The sequence below is a fragment of the Lissotriton helveticus genome, chromosome 3_2 (assembly GCF_964261635.1).
Source record: "Lissotriton helveticus chromosome 3_2, aLisHel1.1, whole genome shotgun sequence".
Taxonomy (NCBI): domain Eukaryota; kingdom Metazoa; phylum Chordata; class Amphibia; order Caudata; family Salamandridae; genus Lissotriton; species Lissotriton helveticus.
The window spans coordinates 431,920,075-431,938,366 of NC_136062.1; positions in this window are offsets into that span (position 1 = coordinate 431,920,075).

Consider the following 18,292-nt stretch of genomic DNA (forward strand, 5'->3'; position numbering starts at 1 on the left):
GAATTCAATACAGTTTTTAAACTGAGCCTATGAAGACTGGAATTCTGTACTGCTTTCTTTATGTACACATAACATGCTCAACTAGTCTGTTAGCCTGCGGCCATAAAGGTTTCTTCTGATACTTTATGTTCAAAAGCTCTAGGAAGTCCTTAAATTCTCAACTGTTAAAAAGTGGGCCATTATTAGAATTTAAAATGGCTGGAATGCCCCATTTCACAAAGATGTCATCTAGTATCTTGACTCGCTCATGAGTAGTGGTTGATAGTTAGATAAATACAAATTAAACCAATATGAAGGAGGAGACAGAATAGGAAAAATACTCGCATACAAAGTTGCGGATAAAAAAGCGAGAACTAATATCATTAAAATTAGAGGGTCTGATCTACAAGAATATGATCAACCAGAACAAATTCTAGGTCAGTTTGTCAATTATTACCAGAGCCTATACACTCCTGATAATACCCCTTCTAGAACCAGAATTACGCAGTATCTGGTTAAATATATGCCAATACCTAAAGACACAGTCAAGGAAAAATTGCAACTCCTTAATTCAAAAATAACACAATCTGAAATAAAAATAGCGATTTTAGCCTTACCATCGGGAAAAGCAGCTGGGGAGGATAGTTTGCCCATGGAGCTATATAAGGTATGCACAGAAGAACTATTACCTTTGCTAGAAAATGTCATTGATTCTATAGATAACTTTGGAAAAGTACCTCTATCATGGAAAATAGCTAAAATTGTATTCTTTCTTAAAAAAAATAAGCCACCGGAAGACTGTGGCTCTTATCGGCCGATTTCACTGCTTAACGCAGATGCTAAGATCTTTTGTAAGATATTAGCAAATCGCTTAGCACCCAATATGCCGAATTTGGTCAACCCACAACAGCATGGTTTTGTGATAGGGCGAGACACAACTGCCCATGTTAACACAGCGATCACAGCCTTTGATGTCGCCTCGACTACTCTCACCCCACTCGGAATGGTAATGTTAGATGCCGAAAAAGCATTTGACCGAGTGGGGTGGGAGTATCTGTGGGAGGCATTAAAGAGGATAGGCATACAGGGTCAATACCTACAGTGGGTCTGTTCATTATATGACTGCCCGCAGGCTGTAATTAGCTATGAGGGGGGAATCAAAGAGGTTTGTAATAGGGAGGGGAACCAGACAAGGGTGTCCCCTGTCCCCCTTGCTTTTTGCTCTTTCCTTGGAGCCATTCTTAAATGCACTAACTAAGCAAGGAAATATTCAACCATTTGCACATGGTGGAGAGAGTTTGAAAATCACCGCGTTTGCAGACGATATAGCTGTGTTTACCACAGACCTAGTAAAAGCTACACCCGAAATAATAAAAGAAGATATTAATTATGGCCATGTCTCAGGCTACAATTTAAATGTAGGTAAAACACAGGTAATAGCCAACTATAAACCTCTGGCATGTATCCCAGGCTTATGTCCAAGCGCTAAGTATCTAGGCATCAAATTAACAACTAATATCAATAAAATTATAACACTAAATTATGATTCTCTTCTAAAAGAAACTGCAAAGACACTCCAAAAATGGCACAAGATCCCGATTAGTCTTTTGGGACGTATTAATCTAGTAAAAATGAAAATTCTGCCAAAGGTGCTATATCTATTTAGATCTATTCCTTTGCAACCCAATAACATCTTCTTCAAAAAATTGGAGGGTATATTTAGTAGCTTCATATGGGCATACAAAAAAGCGTGAAGGACGTTGAAACTACTAACACAGACAACTGAAAAGGGTGGATTAACATTTCCTGACTTTAGGGTCTACTTTTTAGCCACTTTTTTTGTCGTATCAGAAGTTTGCTAAAAAATGACAGTCCATTATTTTTCCACCGGTTTATGTTGGGACTGGATAGCAACCAATTCTTGCACCGCTTGCAAGATCCAAACTACTTCAAGCGAGTTAAATTTAAGACAGCCAAGCATATTAAAAAAATTTGGGATCAAATAATGACTATTGGGGAAATTACATATTACAACACAGAGTTCAGAATATGGGACAACCAAGGGCTTCCCGATATCTTCTCTGATGGAGCAGGCTTTCTTTGGAAGAGAAAAGGTATCCACCAACTAGGGGATTTTTATGGTCAGAATGGTTTTCTGGATTTTGAAGCACTTAAAATTATATATAGTTTAAGTGATAGTATGTATTTCAAATATATTCAGATAAGGGACTATTTACTTTCTAAAATGAAAATCACTGAAACGATTGAATCAGACATACTTAAATGTCTATATTCTAACAAATTAAAATCACTTATAAGTCTAGGGTATGGATATTTGATACAAGGGAAAAACGAAGATTACACGAAAATAGCCGCTAAATGGTCTCTTCGATTGGGTATGAATATTAATCCTCTACAGATTTCATACTCTCTACGTCATATAAACTTGATTGTGCAGTCCACAAGCTTGAGATTACAGACGTACAGAACCATCACTCAACTTTATTATACACCACAGAGGATAGCTAGTTGGACACGGGGTAATCAACTCAATAATAAAACTAAGTGCCCTAAATGTGACCATGAAGCGGCAGGTATAGAACATATGCTTTATTCATGCCCAGCGCTCTCGTTATTCTGGAAAGAACTGTCTGAAGTAATAAATAATGAACAAATTGTCATACCACCACTCTCAGCACAATTGGTTTTACTAGATATCCAGGAAACGAATTCTCCCTATAAAGAATTAATAACTATCATCTTTGCTTGTGCCAGGTTAATCATCGCTAGATTATGGATATCGAAAGATATCCCAACCGTTTTGGATTGGTGGCTTCTGATGAAAGAAATTAATTCCATGGAACTGTCATTAGCAAAGCACAGGGGCCCCATGGCTCTACAAAAGAAAGAAAAAATCTGGTTAAATTTTTTTTGAATCATGATTTAAATGAATTAACAAGAAAATGAGGCCAGCTCAAATATTTAATATTCGTATATTATTTGTCAAAATGTATTTGTAAATCTTTATTTCTTTATACAATTATTTCTAACAAGGCTTAGGCCTAGATGTATCAAGATTCCATTTTGCGAATCTTAAATAGCGATTTTTAGCGAATCGCTATTTAGAATTAGCAAAATGGAATGTATGTAAAAAAATCGTTTTTTTTTAGCGATTCCTTATTATTCTTTAATTGCGAATTCGCATTTTGTGAATTCGCAAATAAGGATTAATTTCCCAAGCATTCCTATGGGCCAGGAGGCCCATAGGAATGATTGTGAAGTAATTCTCAAATTGCGAATTCGCAATTTGCTATTCGCAATTTGAGAATTATTTCAAGGGTGCAGGGGTGTCTCATGGACACCATGCTGCACCCCTGAAACTTACATGTGTGTGCATATGGCGCACATACATGCCCTATGGGCATGTATGTGTGTCACATGCCACCCTCAAAGTTGCAAAATGTTGGGTTGTGAAAGGATTTCGCAAATTAACACGAACCTCAAATTGGTGTTAATTTGCGATTCCTTAACCTGAATTCGCAATTGAAAAAAGCTTCATACATGGCATTTAAGGAATCGCAAAATTGCGATTCCTTAAATGCTTAAGCAAAATAAGGAATCGCAAATTTTTGCGATTCCTTATTTTGCTAATTCCACATACATCCCAAAAGATGCAAAATGTCCGTTTGCGATTCGTTAAGGCCGAAATTCTGCGAATTTCGGCCTTAACGAATCGCAAAAGGCTTGATACATCTAGGCCTTATTATTTGTCAGATCTCTGTTTCTAAAGTCTCTCTGTCTATAAACTGTTTATTTAAACAATGTTGTAATTATTCATGTACTTTGTTTTACTGTAAATGTACAACAAATGCGTCCTTTTTTTTTCTTCCTTCAATAATTTTTTTTTTTTTTTAAAAAGGAGTAGTGGTTGATAGTTCTTCTATTAATGGAAAATGTGAGTACTCTTTCTTAATAATCATCAGATGATGTCCATTATCAAGTGGACCAAATAAAACAATGGCTATTCTCTCCCATGCATGCTTAGGGAGTTCTGACATGTTAAGAGTACATTGGACAATATTGGTAGAAAGACAGTTGCATAGATGACAGGCCTTAAATTCCTTTTCAATCCTCTCATCTGAGTATAGAAACCAAACATGATCTGGGAGAGCTCTTTCAGTGGCAACAATACCACAATGTCCTTCATGAACTACTTCCATCATTTTCTGTTGCAAACTATCCATAACTTTCTGAGTTATCAACAGTTCATGTTTAACATTTTTGTAGTTCTAATACTCACCATCATTGGTGAGAGGTCAGGTGCGTCAGTTCCATGACTGATGTGTAATTATATCTATCAACTTCACCTTGTTAAGATCATGGCAGTGATTAACTGGACTAATGATAGGGCAGCTGGTATATTTGATCTTGCAATAAAATAAGTGTAAGCATCAATCGTCTTGAATGGAGTACCTGGACCTTCAGTAGGCACTATGGAAATTTAGTAACAGGTATTTGATTTTTCCCTGGATGAGGCACACTGGCTTAATTGAACTCTCGGAATCATTGTTTAATGTGAGTAGGCATCATCTTGGCTTTGGGTGGCCAAAGATAGTCATTAAACCTTGATGATCAGGTACCAACATTAAAGGCTTTCCTTACAGGACTAAAGGAAAATGTTCACTAGCCAATACCACGGCTAAATTTGCTTTCTCAAGTTGTGAGTAAGCACGCTCTGTCTAGGACAAACTTCTACTGGCATATGCCACAATATGCCTTTCAGCATTTAGGTTCACACAGTGCTGTGCAAGGATAGCGCCTAACCTGACTGGGCTACCGTCAACAACAACCTCTGTATGAAGCTTTGGATTGAAGTAGGCCATTTCAGCTGCAGTTTTAATGGCTTGTTTGGTATTCTTAACTCTTCTCTCATATTCTTGTAACTCCTTCATTGAAAAATATTTCTTCGTTAACTCTCAAAATGAAGCAGTTATAGTAGCAAAGTCTTTTATGTATCTTGAACAGTAACTGGCCATGCCAAGATATGAATGCATCAAAGAAACATCTTGTGTGGATCAGCATTCTAGAGTGTTTGTACTTTTGCAGGATCAGGTTTTATACGCCATCTGAAAAGACAAGGCCAAATACCTTTAACTTTGTCTTGTGTAACTCATACTTGTCACCATTCAAAGTCAAACCTGCATCAGTAAGTAAATGGCATTATTGTGTGAGAGCATTATAATGCACCTTCTGTGTAGCTCAGAAAATCAATGTCATTGCTATATTTGTATTTATTCACAATAGTCTGTATGACACGTTGAATGACAACTTGGAAATGTTTTGCAGCCAATGGCACACCAAAATGGAGTCTCTTGTATCGAACCAGCCCCACAGGTGTAGAAAAGGTTTTAACGTGCCTGCAATCTTCAAGTTTCACCTGATGATAACCTTTATTTAAATCAAGGTGAGAAAATATATTTGCACCATTTCATTGTGTTATCATGACAGCAATGAGTGGCACTTGATGTCCTTCTTGTGCAATTGCCTTGTTTGCTTAAATCATGTCAACGTATATCTGTACAGCTCCTTCACTGTCCTTTTTGGGCACTACCACTATGGGAGAAACCCATGACATTGGGACAGTTGAACACTCAATATTGCCATGCTTAAGATACAATTAAAGTTCTTTTTCAACAGTGTCTTGTAAATGAAAACAAATTTGTATATGTCTATGAGCAATAGAATGGACATCTTCATTAATATGCAACTTTGCTTTTATTGTCTTTAGTTTTCCTAAACTGTGAAACAACCAGGGGAATTGACTTACTATTTCGTGATGAGCATTGAAGTTGTAGTTCACCGATATCAGTCCCATATCAGCAGCTGTACTGAAACTGAGCAGACAGGCAGTTGTTGATGTACCTTAAAGCACATGGAGGGGTACTTGCACCCACGTTGTCTTGTGTTTCATTGCCCCCACAAATGAACCTTGACTTTTTATGGGCATCGCTGCATCCCATGTCATTATGGCATTAAGTTTATCGATGCACCACTGTCAATGATAAAAGGTATCAGGCAACCATTTATTTTCATTGCGAGCTTTTGACAATGTTTGTATGACTTTGGTGCTTTGGCATGTCAACTTTTACTTTACTGACATTTTTGCTCACATGCAGCCAGTCCAACATCCACCCATTTCTCTGAGGTTAACATCAACATAATACAACCATCTTCCTCACTTTCAATTGATAACGTGATAGAAGAATTGTGTGACGATGAATTAGATGACGATAGACTTTGTGCAGTGTCAATTTACCTCAATTGATGTCGCGCCTTGACCTTGTGGGTGTGCATCAAATATTGTTTCTGGAATGTTCTGGTGGCCATTTTATCTTCAAGTCTTTATAGACTTATTTTTTTGTTCGCATTACACACCATCACAAAATGGTCCTCTTTCCCAAAGCCTTTACATATCTGTCCAATGGAGGGACATTTACCATTGTGTGGAAACAAAAATTCACATCTAAAATATAACTTCTATTTGTTTATACATCACTTTGTGTTAATTAGTCTCTTGTTTTGGCTTACTTTTTATACTCATGACTGATTCACTCTGGACACCTGCGGTCTCCATGTCTGCAACTTGTCTTTCAGCTCGCTGTGGCAGCCATCAACACTCGATCCAGACTAAGAGTTTCTCTCAGCTTCACTGTCTAAATGAATCTGACAAGCACCCATCAACAACTCTAAGAGGTATAGCTTCTTCATCATTATCATCATTAAATTCAATGAACTTATAGTGTTTGATGAGTTTATTGAGTCTCTTCAGAAATTCATCAATAGTTTCACAAACTATTGACTAAAATGGTATATTTTGTAATCAACATTTGACATGGAATGAACTTTAGATCCAATGTTTCTTTAATCTGACGGTATATGATTTTTATGTCAGTTCACAGAATTTTCTGTATCAATTCTTTTATTCATCACCAGTAAGCTTGTTGAGATATTCGATATTTGTTATGGGTCTCTTTAAGTGCTTCACTGAAATCTTCAAATGTTTCTATCCAGCAAGTTCATCTAACACCAATATTTTGCTTTTGGACTGTTATTAAAGGTGGTGGTGGCAGAGTTGTAGACCAGTGTGGAACATAATGACCCCGCTAGGGGATCATTCAGACTTGATGTAAGCAACTCATCTGTGAGACTTTGCGACATGCTGGCCACTGATTCATCCTTAAGGATAGCTGGAAACTTGACTTTCCTCAAAGCCATCTGAAAAATGTCACTATTCCGAAAGGCACATTCAGCTCCTTATTCTTTGAAGACTTGAAAAGCTGTTCAGAGACCAACTCTGGGGTTTTAGTGGCTGGCCATTCCAGGTATGGATGGCTCAGTACACACAACCACTAAAACTTTGCCCTGAGCCACTTACCTGAGTGTTCTGGTACAATGATTCTCTTTAATTAATTCAGTAAGTAATATATTTCTTGTCTTCTAAATCTAAATTTGTATTTTCTGACACCTTTTAGATCTCTGCCTCGCAGCGCTTCTATTCGCAGCATTATTTTGCAAGGTATGATTATCGGGCAACTACGCTTCGTACACCTGGCTGAATCCACCTTCAGCGTTAACATGCCATATAATGTACAACTATATCTTTTGTGGCACAGTACCTTTATGTATGACCTCAACATTCTAAATCTAGCTATCATTGCATTGCATTCCACTCTGATACTTAAGTCACATTTCAACGGAGTCTGTTCGGAGCCAAAAGGGTCCCATCATAAAATAGACAGGACACTACAGTCGGTATGCCCCCTGTTATAATAGTTATGGATGTTGTCAAGGTTGATTTATATTTGTTACTACATTAGTGTTCTGGCAAAGTAGAAGCTCATAAAGCTGAATGGACTCAGCAAGTGCTGAAAAAGTTGTTGTTGTTCAGGGATGTTGGTATTCAGGATGAACAGTGACTGAGGACTTTGTAGTGGTGCTGTGCAGCTACCTTTGGCACCTCTAGTGAGCACTACAAGACCATCAACATCCTCTGAGGGTTCCATGGACTGCACCATCTCAAATGATTGTTGGTCAGCTACTGAAAATACAAAGGAACAATAGTGATAGGAACAGGAAGTTTTCACAACATGCAAACAGTGGAAATTCCACCATGGTTACCACTCTGAAAAGTCTTTTATTTGTCTCACCCAGGGAGGTCTGTATTTTTCATCTATTCATCACTGATAAGATCCAGGGCAAGATTTATCAAATGTTGACGCATCACAATGCAGCACCATGATATGACATATTCCTGCTCCGTCCTTGCACTGGTGCACTAGTGGCTGCCTAGCGCTAACACCGACACCTTTGCACCATGGCGCAAAGGGGCCTGCGTGGCAGGCAGGATTGGTTTCTGTAGAAATGAACACCTTCCTGCACATGACAATTCTAAGAGCCATTTTCTTTTTCCAAGTATGTACAATGCAGCGCATCCAGAAAGAGAAAACAACAAATAGAAATAAAGATAATACTCCTCATTGTGTCTCTATCAGGAAAGCATGCAATTGTGATGTATTCCTACATTTACCAGTCTTATTAAATCTGCAAATGTACCAAAATGTATGGGTGGGTGTGTTGAAACACCCGAAACTCCATCCATGTAATGCCTTCCTGGTGCACAGTAACGCAAGATAGCGACTTCAAGGGCTTTGCGTTAATCCAGATTTATCAAGCTACCCAAGGGTGCACTAGGTAGCTTTGAGTGGCCTGATTTAATATGACATAAGTATTGCATTGCCCTGAAGTCAACATGTGTGACACAAGGTCAACGTAGTCCAATGATACATCTGGCTCTTAGTCTTTATTTTATTTCCAACCTTTGAAACTTCTTCTTTACAATGGTACCATTATTTCAATTGTAACTCTTCACTTCATGTTACTTTTCCTCATAGGCGTAGCTTGGTCAGTAAGATTGGAGGGGTGTACATTTCAGATTTTCCAACAATCACACTGGCATAGCATGTTAAAATATATCATCTGACAAGCAGGCCACATGAGAGGAGCAGTGAAAAGGGAGACACATGCAGATCGATAGGGGTACTAAGTGAGAGAAAATACAGTAAATAATAATCAATAAAATAATGAACATTTTTGAAGACCATCAAATAAGAGAGGGAGAGCGTGTGTGTGTGTGTGCTTTTATCTGTGTTTATGTATACATTCCTGGCGAAATACGACAGACACATCACCATACCTGACTGAAAGCACATTTACCCAACTATTTACAAGAAAATATAATCATTAGGGGGTGTAACACCCCAAACATCCCCTCCCCCCAAATCTATGCCCCTGCTTTTCCCAAATACACCATGGCTACTTTACTGTCTGTTCAAAAATGACGTGTATGACTGATTTTTGTCCGTTCCCATTCCCCTCCTAACTTTATATGAAGTAACTTTTTGGGGGTTATTTTGCTTTTAAATGCTCCTCTAGCTCTAGACAATTATCCCTCTGTATCACCCTCAATATCCCAATGCTCTGCCTAACTTTCTCATTAATTATGGTGTGAAAGCACAGAAAATAACCACATACAAATATTTTGTTCTGGTAGATGTATTGATATGGGGTATATTCTGCCATTGGATTGGCATTGCCTGCACCATCAGGGCTCCAGTTCATCATGATTTTGAGGATGCTCTATGTTATCATTTTTATTGAAAATAGTATCACACAAACGTCTTTGATAAAGCACCATACAGAATATAATTAACAATGGAAAGTACTTGTATAATTGTATAAGAATTCAAGCATCCAATCTAACAGACCATAGTTTTGAAAACACTAATATTCTATCAATGCAGGCATATAAATGAAAAAAATAATGTACACTATTAAAGAGAAAGAAAGGAAAAAGCGAGAATGTATGACGAGGAGGAGTGTATCTAAAAGATAAAAGAAAAGATACAAATTAGGAATAGAAAAGGTGAGAAAAAGCTGGAAATGGTTTGCATATGAATGAGATCTGAGATATTAAAACTAAATTCAAAAGCAGTTAGGACTAGATATAAAATATGAATAAAAATTTTATATGCATACATTTGAAGAAATAAGAACATTAAAAAAATAACTATTAAGTATCTGTGTTGCGATTAACAGCAACCTTAATAAAGGAAATAATGATGGTAACCACAGTCTGTCACAGTTAACAGCCAAAGCATTGAATTGAGATTAAATCTACATAGTTTATGATTTTGATAATCTGAATTCCTGTTTAAAACGCGGCCCCCAGAATAACTGTCAACCTCCCGCGCCACACTCACAGCACAACACCTGAAAGCATCCTTCTAGCTTCCCATACACAAATGAGCACAATTCAGACTCCTCCCCCCCAAATTCAAGGCACTACATAATACTGACCCAGCATACTGGAACAATAGCATCTGCATCACAAACCTTCTAGACACCTCCACTCATAGTTATTAGTTTCAATTTACTCCAACAAACTGAAGTACGTATTCACATAGCCAACCATACATTGGATGGTATCTTTATAAATAATGCCAAATTAGGCATAGACAAGATCCTTCCACTTCCATGGTCGGACCATATGGCCATTTTCTTTTCAATCATGCCCAGTGCAATAGAGCGGAATCAAATGGCACTGCTAGAGTTATTAAGTACCGGCCATGGAAGGATACTAAGGTGAATGCTCTACAGGAGGCTCACTCCAACTCTGTTCCTGTTTCTGTTAAGTACATTGATGATGTAGCAACTAGCTATATGTGCTGGCCGGAGACAGCATGCATCAAAGTAGTGCCTATGAAAACACTGAAGAGCCATAGGAAAAATCCATCTGCTTCTTGGTTTTCTCCATCTTTGCAAAGCAGCACAGCTGAGGTGCAGTCGGGTAGAGCGCTTCAGGAGGGTAGATTATTTCCCATACAAAAAAAAGATTGCGGAGTATAAAGAGGTCATTAAAGCCGAAAAGACCAGGGGGCATAATACCAAGGGTGGCGATAGGCAATTATCGCCGGTTTAGCGGACGTTTTCGGCCATTAAGCGGCGATAATTCGATCGCTCTATTAGCAAGCTTTCGCTAACTGATGTTAGCGACAGATTTTAGTCGATAGCTAGCGGTTTGGGGCCCGCTTTGCATGTCAGCGATATTTATCGCTAATGACATGCAAAGTGGGCGTACCCAACCTGTTAGCGACTGAAAGCAGTCGCTAATGGCGCTATCGCCTATTAGCAAGGCAGGCGTAGCGTTGGAAATATTCCCGCTATCACCAAAAACCAACGCCTGCTCAGACCAGTTCTTAGCCATGTCATCGAATGGGAGGTGGATAACATGGCTAAGAGCATTTAGTCGCTAATGCGTGAATATCGCTGTATTCTCAGCGATATTCACGTATTTCACCTGATTTTTATCGCTTTTTAGATAAACCTTGCTAATAGCAAGTTATCTCAGCGAAAAAAAACGGTGATGCGCGGCGATAAAAAAATTGCTGCTAACCCTACTTAGCGATAAATATCGCTATTTGTTGGTAATATGCCCCTACATTTTTCACAGGGAAAATCGGACTAGCAGCAAATTCCTCCAGGGAACTTTTTAAAACGGTTAAAGATTTGTCAAATTGAAGCAACAGCAACTCCTTTGTTCTGGACGAATCTTTCTGCAACAAGCTGGCAGATTTCTTCCAATGCAAGGTCAACTCCATCTTTCAGGTATTCTCTCAGCAGTCTCCTAGCCCTGACCTCATCTTTAATTTGGAAGAGTCCTCGAATTCAGGCACAATAATGGGTCGCGAGGTATCTCTCAACGTTGTGAAGTTTTCTCTTCTCATGTGGGATAAAACAATCAGCCTCACGAGTTCCAAAAGGTCTGGTGCCCTCTGTGACCATTGTACTCCAGGGATCATCAACAAGCTGGCTTGTTAGATGGTTGGGCCACTTAAAGATCTATTGAACCAAGAACTGAGTTCGGGGCACTATCCTGACATCTGGAAAAAGGCCTCTATTCTTCCTTTGGTGAAGAAACCCTCCCTAGCCCCTAAGTTGGTGGACAGTAATAGACAGATTATGGAAGGCCATGAATGTGGAAATTCTAACTTTTCTGGACACCCATCAGCTGCTGGATCCCACTCAATACGGGTTTAGAGCGTACCACTCCACGGAGTCTGCACTGGTGGCAGCATCGGAGGAAGATAGAGTGAGGGTGGACAAGGACGACAGCGCTGCATTCATTCTACTTGTTCTCTCTGCCACCTTTGATAGGGTTCACCACATGCTTCTTAGGAAAACCCTGCACTCCTTAGGCTTTAGGAGCACTGCACTATCTCTACCTAGCGCTTTTCTCAAAAATAGACAACAGTGGGTCGAGATTGGAGAGGTAAAATCCAGCCCCTTTTCCTTCCCTTGTGGGGTGCCGCAGGGTTCGGCGCTTAGCCCCACTCTTTTCAACAAGTACTTCACCCCCCCACAGGAGTGGCTTATTCTCAGCTTTGGCCTGACCGTACTATCTTATGCAGATGACACACAGATAGTGGTGTCCATCTCATGTCAGTTTGAAAATGATACCAATAATTACTGCATTTGCATGGCTGCAGTGGCAAGCTGGATGAAGGAGAACTGTCTTAAATTGAATTTAGATAAAATGGAGGTATTGCTCTTTGGGAATGAGACTTCCTTCTGGAACGTATCCCGGTGGCCCCAGTAGCTGGGTGACCTGCCCAAGCTAGTGCAGAAGGCTAAAAATGTAGGAGTCATTTTTTACACCAAACTTAGGGGTCCATTAGGACAGACAAAGTCCGTCTGCCATCCTGTCGGGGGCAGGTACCGTCCGCCACAAGGGCGGAGGAACCGTGCCCCCAATTAGGATGCACCTGCCAACGTGGCGGGAGCATCCCACATTTTTAACATTGCGGCAGACGGTGCTTGAAGCACCAGCCGCCGCAATGTGAAAAATGCCTGTTTTGCGTTTCACAGCACAACATGACAGGCACCGCGCGGTGCCTGCCATGTTGTGCTGTGAAATGCAGGGGGGTACCATAGGTACCCCCCATGTGCATCCCCCACCCCCCCTTCACCCGGGGGGCCCGCAATGGGCCCCCTAAGCAGGAACCGTGTGCCACGGCAAGGCATTCCTACCAGGCCATCCTAATATGGCTGGCTGTGTCTGATAGACACCGCCACCATATCAGGCCTTTTCCGCCGCCGTCAAAATGCGCCGGACGGTCTATCCCTACCCCACCCCCCCCCGCCATTGTAATATGGCAGGGGGAAGAAAGGTGGCGGACGGGCAAGGATGGCGGACGGATCGCCACTGCCTGCATGGCGGTGGCGATCTGTCCGCCATCCTATTGCACCCTTATGTTTGCTGCTCAGATCAATGCTGTAACCTCTGGGGGATACTTTATGTTATGGGTCCTCAAAGAAATCCTACCTTTCATCCCAAAGGACCTTCAAAAGACCGAAGTGCTGGCCCTCATAACCTCTAAACTGGACTACTGCAATGCCCTTTATCTTGGCACCTCGAAATACCTCGTAAAGAAATTAGCAGTCCCTACAGAATGCGGTAGCCAGAAACTTTCTGAAAATCCCTAAGTTCAAACCAGTATCTTATCTGTTACACGAGCTTCATTGGCTACCGGTGGCGAAGAGAATCTCATTTAAAACTCTGGGGCATATTAGCAACAAATAGCGATATTTATAGCTAAATGAGCTTAGCGCATTTTTTTATCATTGTGCATTGACGGATATTATCACTGAGATAACGTGCTATTAGCAACGTTTATTTCAAAAGCGATAAAATATCCGGCGATAGCGGCTCAATGCGTGGATATCGCTAGAAATCCAGCGATATTCAGGCATTATCGCTAATGGGGTCTTAACCTGAATATCCACCTCTCATTGGATATACAGGTTAAGCAGTGATATGAGCAGGTGTTAGGTTTTGGCGATATTCGCGCCTAGCGCAAATTTTTTTATCGCTTCGCCCTCCTTGCTAATAGGCGATAGTCGCTAACAGGTTAGGTATGCCCAGTTTGCATGTCATTAGCGATAAACATAAAAAAGCAGTTGCTAACTGTTGTTAGCGACAGCTAGCTAATAGGGCGGGAAAAAGTCCCGCTAAAGTGGAGATAATGCACTTGATAATATGCCCCTCTGTACTTAATGTAGAAGGCTCTTCACAGTACTGCCCCCTCTATTTCCAGGAGGGATTTACCTATTATGCGCCCAGTAGAACACGCAGATCTAGTTAGACGCATATGGTCCTGATTCCCAGAATTAAACGAGTAGACTGGGGCGGTAGAACACTAACCTTCCGGGAGGGAAAGTTATGTAACTTCCTTCCTCTTGCCCTCCGGTCCCAACACAGCCAGCAGCTATTCAAAAGGCAGCTAAAGACCTGGCTATTTCCACCTGCAAACAACAAAGTCACCCAGACCTAACTCGGTTTGATGCTCCTTCCTCAGTCCTTAATTCGCTTAGCGCTAAGACATCTACGGCTATTGCGCGTTCTATAAAACTGCTTCATTCATACATTCACTCATCCGATCTCCTACGTGCACACATCCTGTGCATACAGAAAGCCAGATCTGGTGGTTGAACCTTAACCTATGTCTCTCCTAAAGAGTGGAACAACCTGATGATACGCATAAAGAGTTTCTTACTCACTTCTTGAATTCTGCAAGAGCCTGCAGACCTGGGTGTTTGAGTTGCCCCACAAGCGCCTAGGTTTGGAAAGATTCACACTTGCTTAGTACCAGCATACGATATTGGGTAGCAAAACAAAATATTTCCTATTAGAAGCAGCCACCTGTATAGCAATTGCTAATAATAAATCAATTAATTTGTCTAGTAATGTATTGTCGGACCACTTTGCTATCCACCCAAACAGAAACAGCAGACTTGAGGATTCAGACATGGACTTAAGTGTAGTTGGACATATGAGCAAAGTCTGTTGTATATTTGTTGTTCAGACTGTCTTTCTCAATAGTAGTACTTTGATAATGGTTTATATCAGGCATCCTCGGCAGGGCCAATGTCTGGCTTGTTGTATTGTGAGTATATTAACTGAAGATAATGTTTTTTTAGAGAGTGTTGATTGATGTTACCTCTCTAGTGTCATTTCTGAGCTACGTAGATGTAGGGTTTGGTATTGGTTGGTCTGTGAAATATGGTGTCGGATGTGCTACTTGTCTGAACTGTGTTGGTTGTACATATATAGGTTGTTTCTTCTAACATGCTGTATTTATTGCATACACACTTGGAGGCACATTTTTGAGGATTTGGTCGAAGGGCAGCAGAGCATGTCTCCCTGCTGTAGTGCCCTACATCAAAGTGAAAGGGCAAGAATGTTCAGTATTTATCCAATATGCTGCATTCCTGCCCTGTTTGCCTGCACAGGCACAGTTTCCTGCCCTGTTTGCCTGCACTGGCACCGTTTAGGCAGCCTAGCAACAATCCGTCCATCACCACCCCCTTTTGTACCGCTAGCAACAATGCAGGCACCCCAGCACCATGGTGCAAGGTGCCTTTGTTGTCAACAGGACTGTTTAAGTTCAGAAAGAGGCACTTTCCCAGACAGAAACAATCCATTGAGGCGTGTTCTTCTTTCTATGTGTGGTGCAGAATGCAGCACACATGGAGAGAGTAATAAATGAGGGAAAATAAAGTTATTTGCCATTGTTATGCCTCACCTCGGAAGGCGAAAAGTCTTGGGGAAGTCCCAGGTTTACATTGTCTTGTAAATCTGGGGAAGTGTCAAAATCCATGGGTTTTATGTGGAAACACCCACTACAACACACATGGAACACCTCTCTAGTGCAAGGGAAGGCAATGTAGTGATTTGTACAGCTTTGACTTACTCCATATCAATGAGGCCATCCAAAGCCCCGCAAAGTGGCTCTGCGTGGCCTTATAAATAGGGTTGGTCATGAAAAGTGAGGCTACGGCAAATCTTGGGGCTCATAAATATGGTTGTTTGCCCTGTATGACCGTTACAAAAAGTGATGCTACAGCTGCGAAATGGGCTTATAAATAAGCTCTTTGTATCCTAAAGTGCTAAAACTTGTAATGTTTCTAGTTGGTTTGTGTTTTGTTTCCTGTTCCTTTGTTAGACACATTTTTATATTCAAGAGACATGCTGAGAATTTCAAACTTATTATGTTCTTGATTCTGCTTCCTACTCCCTTGAAAGCCAGTAGACTCTTCTGGAGTCTCTGAACAGCAATCTGAAAGTTGCTGCAGCACCTGGATGAGTTATTATAAATGGAGAAATTAACTTTTTATTAAAACATGGCAACATTCACAAGTGTTTCCCAAGGCAATCTGCAAAACTGATCTGCACGGAGTCAAACAGCGTGTACCATTTCTCAACGCATCATTTTACCCTCCATCGCCACTTCCCCGGCTAAGTATTGCAGAATGACTGGTACAGGTGTAATTGAGAAGTGTGTCTTGGTCAAGGAGAATGGATTGAATAAAACAAGGACTCTACTTCTAATTCACTTTGCAGGAGCAGCGCAGAAGAGTACAGGGTGCAACTGTCTAAAATATAATGAAAAAACCAGGGGCACCAGGAGGGTCTTGCCGCGTCTTCTTTCGAACACTATTATTTGGCAGCACAGTTGCAGTGGATAGCCCGCTGGATTGCGGATAGGGGCCGCGAAGATATGGCAACCACGCTGCCACCACAATCATTAGACCAAATAATCAGACTCTTTCACCTAACTACCAAATCCGAACCGCCAGCGTCGCTTCTATTAGCGGTGGCGTACAAATATTATTGCAGGTGTCTATATCTTACTAGAGCTCTTGTCCCTTACGCGCCGGTAATACCCTAGTGGACCCAGAATACTCAGACCTCTTTTACTCATCGAATGGCAGGAGGCAAATATACAGACCCTGGGAGATATATACAGGATGGCACACTTATACCATATGAGTCCTTGGTAGCGGACGAGGGACTTCCGCCGGGCAATTCCTAATATATCGCTCATTTATAGCAACACTGACTGTCAGATGGGGGAACATGACCACAGTACCGAGCCAACACCCTACCATACAGTAGTACCTCCATGTCATGGGGCGAGGCAGACACCTGGTTCGCTTGTCTGCAGCCTCACACCGAACACATTATTTATTTATTTATTTGTCCAATTTCTTAAGCGCACTACCACCTAACAGGCATCTTGGCGCTAGTAATTCTGAGAACATGTCAGCCCAGGAGGGAGTTGAAGCGCAAGGCTAGCTCATAGGGAATAGCCAGGTTTTAAGGTTCTTTCTGAACGCAAGCAACTCCCCATGTTGCCGCAGTGAAAGAGGTAGAGTGTTCTACAGCCTAGCTGCCGCCACCCCAAATCTTCCACCCCCTGCCCTGACTTTGTTGAAACGTGGTACTTTTACTAACATTCCTGTCGAAGAGCGAAGCTCTCTGCCCGGAACGTACCACTCAAACATTTGCTGAAGAGGGATTGGACCTTTTCCGTGAAGGGCATTAAAGACTAGGCACAGAGATTTGAATTTAACTCTCTGTGCCACTGGCAACCAATGCAGCTCCGACAGTGCTCCAGAGGCAGAGGTCCGCCTTGACCAGCCCAGTACCAACTTAGCCGCAGCCGATTGAACCCGCTGGAGCCTGTCTAGCAGGAATTTGGGGGATCCCAGGAGTAGAGCATTACAATGGTCTACTCGACTGAGTATGGTACTGCGTGCAATTAGGGCACGGGCTTGATGCGGTAGGAGGGGAAAGATCTTCCTCAAAGAGCGCAGAATCCCCAGACAGCAGCTCACCACTTCATAGCACATGTAGCCATAAGCCTAGATTCGCTACGCTGTAAATGGGAGCTGGACTTAGGGCGGCAACTGGCAGACAAGGAGTGGGAAAGGATACTTAAAAGCCCAGTACGTATACCTAGAAACATGAGATTCCGTCAAATTCAATTATTTATTGTCCATAGAGCATATCTTACGCCTGAGACGATTAACAGGTACTTTCATCGTACAGATGCAGCATGTCCTAGATGCGCCGAAACAGGGGCTGGGTTGATACACATGCTGTGGAGTTGTTCAAAATATGCACATATTGGCACACACTTTGCAGGCTATTACACACATGTACAGGCCAATATATAGCCTTTGAATGGACTGCATACCTACTGCATCACTTTAGCAGGACCCCTGCCACGAAAGTGAGACTTGGGGCTAGTGGTCACCAAGTAGCTTTTAACTAAACGGTGGAAGGCACAAGACCCACCACACATGCGGGCATGGCGGTATTTGCTTTTAGCATGGGCCAAAGCAGAGGAAA